Raw genomic sequence first — 10,574 nt, forward strand, 5'->3', positions numbered from 1 at the left:
TATATATATATATATATATATTGGTACTAGGGATCAAACCCAGAGCTTCATATATGCTACTCAAGTGCTCTACCACTGTGTCACATCTCTAATCCATCATTCCATGTATTTTAATCTGGGAGTTTAATTCATCTACATTTATAGTAATTATTGATAGGAAAGGATTTACTATGGTCATTTTGTTGTTTTCTGCCTATTTGGTAGTTCTTTTGTTCCTCTTTCTCTATTTTACTATATTCCTTTGTGGCTTTTTAAGATTTGTATGATGCTTTGTTTTCTTTCTGTCTTTTATGAACTCTCCCCTGTTCCCAGGCACGGGTTTAGGGTGGCAGATTAAACCCAGGGCCTTATATATGCTAGGCTCTACCACTGAGCTACATCTCTCTTTTATGTAACTTATATTGATTTTTTTTGGTTACCATGAACTTACTTAAAATTTCTTGTACTTATAACAGTCAATTGAAACTCTTAACAACTTAACTTGAACATGTACAAAAACTCTACACTTGTTCTTCTCTAACACTTTGCCATTAATGCCACAATTTACAACTTTTTATATTATATATCATTAATATATTTTAGTTATATTTTAATGCTTCTGTTTAACTTTTATAGAATTAAAAGTTATTGGGGTTGAGGCTGTAGTTCAGTGGTAGAGCATTTGCCTAACATGTGCAAGGGCCTGTGTTTGATCCTCAGCACCACATAAAAATAAATAAATAAATAAAATAAAGGTATTAAAAAAAGTTATTGAGGCTAAAAGTTGTTGAGGTTGGGCTTGTAGCTCAGTGGCACTTGTCTAGCACATGTAAGGCACTGGGTTCGATCCCAGCACTACATAAAAATATTTAAAAAATGGTATTGTGTCCATCTCCAACTAAAAATATTTTTTAAAAAGTTATTGATGCATCATCTTTATAGTAATACAGTATTCTGTATTTGCCACTCAATTTACTTTACCAGTGGGTTTTATAATTCTTATGTTATTGTTTTGCTGTTCAGCATTCTTTCTTTTTAAGTTGAAGAACTCCCTTTAGCATTTCCTGTAAGACAGGTCTAGCAATGATAAACTCCCTCAGCTTTTGTTTGTCTGTGAAAGTCTTTATTTTCCCTTCAGTTTTGAAGGACAGTTTTTTCAGGCATCATATTATTGTTTGGTAGTTTTTGTTTCTTTCAGTACTTTGAACAAACATCTCATTCCCTTCTATTCTGAAAAGTTTCTACTGAAAAATTCATTTAAAATCTTATTGAGGTTCCCTTATACATGACAAGTCCCTTTTCTCTTGATGGTTTACAAAATTCCCATTGTCTCTAACTTCTAACAAATTAATTATAATACATTGTGGTGTGAATTTCATTAATTCATCTTATTTTTTTGTTTTGCTGATTCTCTCTTTTGCATGCTCTAGTCTGCTGCTAAACCCCTGTACTAAATTTTTTTAGTTATTGTAAACTTCAGCTCTAAGATTTCCATTTGGTTCTTTGTAAAAATTTATATATCTTTGTTGATATTCTCCTTTTTTCATGAACCGTTCTCCTGAGCTCATTGAAAATTTTTATGAAGAGAATATTTAATTCTGTCAAATATTGCTGTTCTATTGGTGTTGGTATCTGAGTTTTATCTTTTTTTTTTTTGTTGTTGTTTAAGTTGTATTTCCCTGATTCTTAGTTTTTCCTTGCCCCTTGGTATTGATATCTATGCATTTAAAAAATCCATCTTCCTGGATTAGCTTTATGCAGAAGACTTTCACCAATCAATCTAGCCAAAACTTCTGTGGGTCTCTCAAGTCTTTGTTCTAGTCCATACCACCATCTTTGTTGTTAGTGGTCCCCAGACATCTATAGCATGCCAGTCCTGTCAGCATTCTGAGTTGTGTGGGCCAGAAGTCAATCCCTTCATTAGCTCCTGGAGAAGTTGGAACACTGAGTGTACAATTCAATTGTTTCTCTTCTCAGGGAGAAATTGGGAAAAGAAGGTTCCCTTCTGGTCATATGGTGCTATGCCAGGGATGGGGATTTTGACTAGAAGCTGTTTCTGGTTTTGCTACCAGTTTTAACATTGCTGGTGTTGCACTTGCCTGAGGTGTAGGTGCTTCTTAGCTAGTTTGTGAATTTCTTACAAGGGGGAATTGGTCCACGTGCTTCTATTGAAACTGTGTCCAAAGGGTGAAAAAGTGCTTAGGCTTATCCTATTCTGCCATTCAGGTGATGTCAAAGGTACTAAAAATTTGTGCATTTCTACAAATATCCTTGAGCTTTGCTCTGTGGTGTGATTAAATCTGTTGAAAGTAGTTTGATCCTTTCTGGTTCCTTTTTCATTATTTGTTAAGTGGAACCAGAGCAACATTTAGCCTAGAGATAATTACTCCCCACTTAGACCAGAACCTTCTGAATACTTTACCATTATACCACGAATTATGTGGTTTTCTATTCCAAATGGTTGGTAGAAGCTCTATTTATAAGTGTAAGCTAAGTACACTTCCCTCATCTTCTTTCATGTGTTTTTTTTTCCCCCTGCTTCTCATACTTATCTCAAATTCAAGTATCTCTGTCCCTCCGGTTTGTTTTTGTTTCTCTCCCTCCAGCTTGTTCTCTCCTCTACTTTACACTGTCTTGTGGACTCTAGCTACCGTGATCGCCTTAAACTCTCTGGTTTATTTCTTTACCTTTGGGAATCCCTATGGCTTTGCTTACATTTCTCTTACCTACACGGAGTCTTCTCCTCACTGTACACTGTCTACAAGAAACTCATTTCCAATATAATGATATAGGCAAATTGAAAAGATATACCATGGAAACACTGATAAAAAGAATGCAGAGTAACAATATCAACAGATAAAGTAGCTAGCCATTACAGCAAAGAAACTTACCAAGGGCAAAGAGGGACATTGCATAATAAAAGCAGTCCATCAACTAAGAAGACATAGGAATCCTAAATATCTGTGCACCAAACAACTGCACAATATGTGAAGCAAAAACCTGTCAGAACTGAAAAAAGAAAAGTCCATAATTATAGATTTTAACACTGCTCTCAGCAATTGATGGAACAACAGCAAGGATCAACAATATCATCAACTCAACAATATCAACAACCAGCAGGATATAATTGACTGTTATGGAATAATTCAGCCAAAAGCAGCAGAACACATTTTGTATTCAAGAATTCATGGAATTCTTGATAAGAATAATACCTTGATAAGCCATAACTTGGGCCATTAAAAAACTTTAGCAATTTGAAGAGAATCAAAATGACGCAGTTTTTCAAAACATAATGTTATTCAACAAAAGCAAATAATGCTTTAAAAGGGAAAATATCCAAACATTTGAAAATTAAACCACTCTCTGAAAGAATCCATGAGTCAAACAGGAAGTCTCAAAGGAAATTTAAAAAATATAGAGAGCTGAATGAAAATGAAAGTACAATATTCAAAATTTGTGAGGCGCAAATAAGGCAAAGCTTAGAGGGAAATTTATGGTACAAAAATACTTATATCACAAGAGGAAAGATACAATAATCTAAATTCCTACCTCAAGAAATTATAAAAAGAAGAGAAAAATGAATTTAAAGCAAATAGAGGTTAGCAAATAATAAAAAATACGAACAGAAATTTATGAAATTGAAAACATGAAAACAATAGAGAAATCTCAATGAAATAAAAACCTGGTTCTTTAAAATACATATATCAAGATCGACAAATATAAAAAGACCATCAATATCAGAAATGAAGCTAAGGATACCATTACAGATCTTGTAACTATTAAAAATAATAAATGGAAGCTATGAACAAGTTTACACTCCTAAATTTGACAATTCAGAAGATATATACCAATTCCTCAAAAATCACAATATATCAAAATTCAACTAAGGTAAAATAGGAAACTGGATTAATCTTATAATCATTACAGTAAATGAATTTGTTATTAAAATGTTGCCCACAAAGAGAACTCCAGACCTAGATAGCTTCACCATAGAATTTTACTCAACAGTCAAAGAAGAATTACCACAAATATTATTCAATATTCCAGAAAATTGGATATGAAGGAACAATTCCCACCAAATTTTCTGAGGTCCTAATACTGAAACCAGACAAAGAGTAAGAGAAATCTGTAGACAAATATGTCTCAGAAACTAAAATTGAAAAATAGTCAAGAAAATATTAGCAAATTAAATCTACCAAGGTATAAAAATAATTATACATCACGACCAAGTGGGAATTATGTAGTTATTTCAGACTAATTCAACATTTGAATAAAAACATAATCTACCATATCACCAGACTAAAGAAGAAAAATCATATTATCACATCAAATGATATAATAAAAACATTTGATAAAATCCATAAACTCTCATGAAAACAATTTGGAAGAGAAATTTCCTAAATCAAAATATCTACAAGCTGGGGCTGGGATTGTGGCTCAGAGGGAGAGCTTTTGCCTCGCATTAGTGAGGCACTGGGTTGGATCCTTAGCACCACATAAAAAAAATAAAATAAAGATATTTTAAAAATAGACCTACAAGCTAACATTATACTTAATGATTAAACATTGAGTATTTTCCCCTAAAGCTTGGAACAAGGAAAGAATATTCACTATCACCAATCTTATTCAATACAATAGTAAAAATGTTACAAGAACAATAAAATTAGTAAAAGAAATAAGAGGAAGTACATGTATGAAGACATGAATGGTGTGACTCTATTTTGAGCACAACCAGAGATATGAAAAATTGTGCTCCATATGAATTGAAATGCATTCTGGTGTCATGTATAACAGATTAGAATAAATAAATAAATTTTAAAAAAGAAATAAGAGGAAACAGTGGAAATGAAGAAATAATTTCTTTTTGCAAATAACATGACTGTTTACATAGAAAATCTACATAAAAGAATCTACAAAAATAATCTCCTAGACCTAATTATTGAGTTTAGCAATATGCACAATATACAAGATAAATCTATAAAATCTATTGCATTTCTATACATTAACAATACATATGGACATTGAAATTAAAAATATAATAATATTTATAATTACTCAAAATAACCATGAAATACTCCAGCATGAATCTAACCATACACATACAGGAGTTTGTTGCTTTGTTACTTAGAAGACATATGGTGACACACTCTTTCAATATATTGGAAGACTCATAGTAAAGATGTTAATTCTTCTCAAATTATCTATAGGTTAATAAAATTCCTATTAGAATCTCAGAAAGTTTTTTAAGGCATTGACAAGCTTATTCTAAGTTTAACATAGGGAAGCATAATCCCTAGAAAAGCAAAAACTAATTGGTTGGGAAAATGATAAGCAACTACTAAAAAACTGAAAATATAAATGCTTTTTGACCTATGAATTCTATACTTGGAAATTTACCAAATAAAAAGGAACAAGAAAATATGAACAAAATGTTTATTGTTTTTCTATTTATAGTGACAAAATTCAGAATCAATTTATCAAATAGTTAAATTGTACAATCCACCCTATAGACTTTTATACAAATGTTAAAATAATTTTTAGGAGAGAGAAGGAAGGAATTCTGTTCACAGCATATGTGTCAATGTCAACTTTTAATAGGAACAGGACAATGGCATCCATTATAACAGTAAGGAAGTCAGAGAATATGTGAACTGGTATCAGCAAGTTGCTAGCTTTGTTTAATGGAAGACAATAGATTTCCATCTGAATATAAATATTTTTCTGACGGATAAATAAGGCACCATCATGAGCTAGTTGTGAAGGAGTTGAAGAAAGATGCAATAAAAGTATGAGGGAAGAGAATAATTATAGCAAGTAGGAAAGTAAACACAGTTGAGCAGCATAGTGAACTTAATAGGCAGTTCTATCTTTCCATTTTTGAATTCTTAAATATGAATGAGACCAATCAATAGGACTACATTTCTTAAGCCACAGTAAAAATAATGCTTGATAAATTTGTCATACAAGGAACATACCTCAAAATAATAAAGGCTATTTTTAATAGGGCAACAGCTAACATTATAGTGCATGGGGAAAAGCTGAAAGCTTTCTCTCTAAGATCTCAATAAAACATGGACGCCCACTTTTATTGACTGTAATGCTGGAAACCCTAGCTAGAGCCATCAGGCAAAAGAAACAAAGGGCAGCTAAATTGAAAAAGAATTCAAATTGTCACTATTTGGACATGATCTTATATATGGAAAACCACAAAATCTACACTAAAAAAACCATTAGAACTAATAAATGAGTTCAGCAAAGTAATAGGATACAAATTCAACATACAGAAACCAGTAATATTACTATGTGCCATTAGTGAATTATCTGAAGAAAAGTCAAGGAAGCAATCCCACTTACAATAGCTATAGGAAAATACCTATAAATAAATTTAACCAAAAGGTGAAATAGCTCTACAATGAAAATTATAAAATGTTGGGAAGAAACCAGAGGACACAAAAAACTGTGTTCATGGATTGGAAGAATTAGTATTGTTAAAAAAAAAAAAGCCCATACTACGCAAAACAATTTACAGATTCAACGAAATTCCTATCAAACATCATAGCATTCTATATCAAATTAGAGAAAACAATTCTAAAATTTATACAAAATACGTGTATACACACACACAAACCTGAATAGCCAAAGACATTTTAGAAAAGATGAACTAAGCAAGAAGGCAATCTATTACCTGACTGCAAATTGTGCAACAAAATTGTAGTAATCAAAATGTCATGGTATTGGCATAAAACAGACACATAGATCATTGGAACAAAGTAGAGAGCCTAAAACTAAACCCACACATTTACAGACAACTGATTTTTGACAAAGGTGCTAAGAACATGTGGAGAAAAAATATCTCCCACACGCAGAAGAATGAAGCCAAACCCTTATCCCTCACCTGTTATAAAAATCAGCACCAAATCAATGAAGTCTTAAATGTAAGACCTGAAACTATGAAGAAAATGTAGGGGGAAATAGTCCAGGAAATGTCAAGAAAATGGGCAAGGGTTTTTAGGACATGACCCCAAAAGCATAGGAAACCAAAGCAAAAATAGACCAACTGGATTACATCAAATTAAAAAGCTTCTACACAACAAAGGAAGCAATTAGCAGAGTGAGGAAACAACATATAGAATCAGAGAAAACATTTGCAAACTATACATCTGTCAAGAGGTTTGTATTCACTATTTATAAGGAACTCAAAAAACTCTATGGGGGTGGGGAGGGAAGAAACCATTTTAAAAATAGCCATTTATTTTTTATTTGTTCTTTTCAGATATATATGACAGTAGAATATATTTTGACATTCAAAATACAAAGAAATTATACCAAAAATTAAAATAAAAGCCAATCTCTTAACAAAAAATCAAATATTATACATACATGGAGTATATCTTATTCTAATTAGGATCTCATTCTTGTGGTTGTACATGATATGGCATTTCACTGGTAGTGTATTCATATAATGAACATAGGAAAGTATGTCCAATTCATTCTATTGTCTTTCCTATTTCCTCTCCCTTCCTTTCATTTCCCTTGGTCTAATCCACTGAACTTCTAATTTTTTAAAAATATTTATTTATTTATTAGCTATAGGTGGATACAATATCTTTATTTTTTTATTTTATGTGGTGCTGAGGATTAAACCCAGTGCCTCATGAATGCCAGACAAGCACTCTACCTCTGAGTCACAAACTCAGCCCTGAACTTTTATTAAATAGAAATCTATCATAGGAAAAAAATACAAATGGTCAACAGATAAATGAAAAAAATGCTCAAGATCACTAATCATCAGGGGAATTCAAATAAAAACCATAGTGAAATATCAGCTCATCTCAGTAAGAATGGCTATTATCAAAAAAGACTAAAGATAATGGGTGCTAGTGAGGAGGTATCAAGGGTACCTTTGCACACTGTTGATGGGAATGTAAATTAGCACAGCCATTATGGAAAACAGTATGGAGGTTCCTCCAAAAATTAAAAATGGAATGTTCTAGCAATCCCCTCCTGGGTATATATCCAAAGGAGATGAAATCAGTATATTGAAGAGACATCTGCACTTCCATGTTCATTGCAGCACTGTACACAATAGTCAAGAAAGGAAAACAATCTAAATGTTCATCAGCTACTGAATTAGTAATGCAAATTAGGTACATATACACAATGGAATACTCTTTAGCCATAAAAAGAAAGGAGTCTTATAATTTGAGGCAAAAGGAATGGAATTAGAGATAATTATACTAAGTGGAATAAACCAGGCACAGAAAGACAAGTGCCAAAGAATCTAATAAAGTTGATCTTACAGAAGTTGAGAGGAGAAGGGTGGTTATCAGGGGTTGGGAAGTGTAGGTTGGGGGATATATGAGGAAAGGTTGATCAATGTGCACTAAATTACAGTTAGCAGCAAGAAGATCTGGTGTGTTCTTGCACAATAGGGCAAATATAGGTAATAACAATGTATTATATATTTCAAAAATCTAGTAGAAAGGATTTTTATGTTTTCACTATAAAGAAATGATAAATATTTGATGATATATATATATATATATATATATATATATATATATATATATATAATTGATTTAATCATTATATAGCATCCATTACTATATAATTTTTATGTTTTTATGTGTCTATTAAAATAAATTCAAAATACAAAGAAATTATATCAAAAATTAAAATAAAAGCCAATCTTTTAACAAAAAATCAAATATGACAAGCACAGAATATTATATTCCAATCATGAAGCCCATTTTTGTGGGTTTAGTCCTGTGCAGTTGCTCTAGTCACATACCCATGATACCTGCCCTGGTGGCCTACATTTCTCCCTTTATGCAGTTGTTGCCTGTAATGATATGGCAGCAACACAAATTTTGGATTACCAGTGAGATAGTTCTGGCAATTGATATGTGAGAGTGGACACAAAAAGGAAGGTGATCAGACAAAAAGTGGATGAGAATATGGTAGGTATTTCAGCTCAAAGCAATGATCAAGAATCCCAAGAAACTGGAATGAGCACTTTTGAGAAAACTTAACTTCCCATTTAATACACTTGCCAGCAATGACTATGCTCCTCTACTTGCTACATTTTCTTCTCATTTTTGATGCAGATCAGACCCTGCTGCCTTGAAGCTCTATCCTTTCCCCACCATTGGGCAGACAAAGGGCTTTAAAACAAAGAGACTTGAAAACTCTCTAAATTTAAAGAATTCCAAAACCATTTATAAGTCCATTGGCAAAGGGAAAGAGCTACATTGGTTCAAGATTTTAAGCACAACCTCTGGCCCATCACTGATCAACCACTAAGGTATGCTGGCCCAGGGGGATCCGGAGGAACCAAGATTGAAAATAAAGAGAAGAGGAAAAACTGAGAAGAGCATCCAAGGTCATATACCATGGGAGCAACAGGCTCAATGAATTGCACTAGGAAAGGCATTGTACCAATTCAAAGATAAATACACATAAAAAGCCAGCAGTAGTTTATCTAGATGTTCAGTTTTCAGCAAAAACAAAAAAAAAAAAATGTGAGACATACAAAGAAAATGTGACATATTTATAAGAAAAACTGAAGGTGATAAAAACTGTCATGGTGGGGCATAGATGTTAGATTAAGCAGGCAAAAAATGTCAAAGCACTTATAAATATGTTCAAAGATGGAAAGAAAATGATGTTTAAATAATTAAGAAAACCATGACAACAACTTTTTGTCAAAGAATGGATACTGGAAAGAGATAAGAATTATGAAAAAAATGAATGAACATCAGAATATGAAAAATACAATTATTAAAATGAAAAATTCACTGAAGAGTTCAGTAGCAGATTTTTCAACAGAAGAGAGAATCGTTGAATTTAAAGATAGATCAATAGAGAGAGATCAATCTGATGATAAGGTAAAAAACGAAGAAAAATGAACAGATTCTCAGAGATTTATGGGACACCATTAAGTATATCAACACATGTATAATGAGAGTACTAGAAGGAGAAGAATAAGGGGAAGATGCAGAGAAAAATATTTAAAGAAAGGCTGAAAACTCCACAAATTTGTTCAAAACCATTATCTATATATCCACAAAGCTCAATGAACTCCAGATAGGTTAAACACAAATAGGTTCATACCTATACACATTTTCCCACAATGTGCATTTTTGAAAAATTTTTTTAGTTATTGATGGACCTCCATTTATTTATTTGTTTATATGTGGTGCTGAGAGTTGAACCCAGTGCCTCACACATGCTAAGCAAGCGCTCCATAACTAAGCCACAACCCCAGCCCCCACAGTGTGCATTTTACCTTGCTTCAAACAGTAGTAAACCCAACTTGTTCAAATACAGGGGGTGTCCCCAATGGTCTTTGTCTAGAAGGCACTGACTGAAATAAAGGTTTCACCAAGATTCAGCTGAAATTCTCACTGCTTTGAACCAAAACCCTTAACTCAGTAATACCATGCGCATCAGAGATCCTTTGTGTCCCAATCTGTTCAATCCACCATCTTCCCTTAGCTAGAGGTAAACTCAAACTGAATTTTGAGCTGTGGTGTTTTATTAAATTCTTTCAGTGTTGGGTTTATTTTGGGTTCCTAGGAATAAGATCCCTTGGG

The sequence above is a fragment of the Marmota marmota genome, unplaced genomic scaffold (genome assembly GCF_001458135.2).
Source record: "Marmota marmota marmota unplaced genomic scaffold, marMar, whole genome shotgun sequence".
Lineage (NCBI taxonomy): Eukaryota > Metazoa > Chordata > Mammalia > Rodentia > Sciuridae > Marmota > Marmota marmota.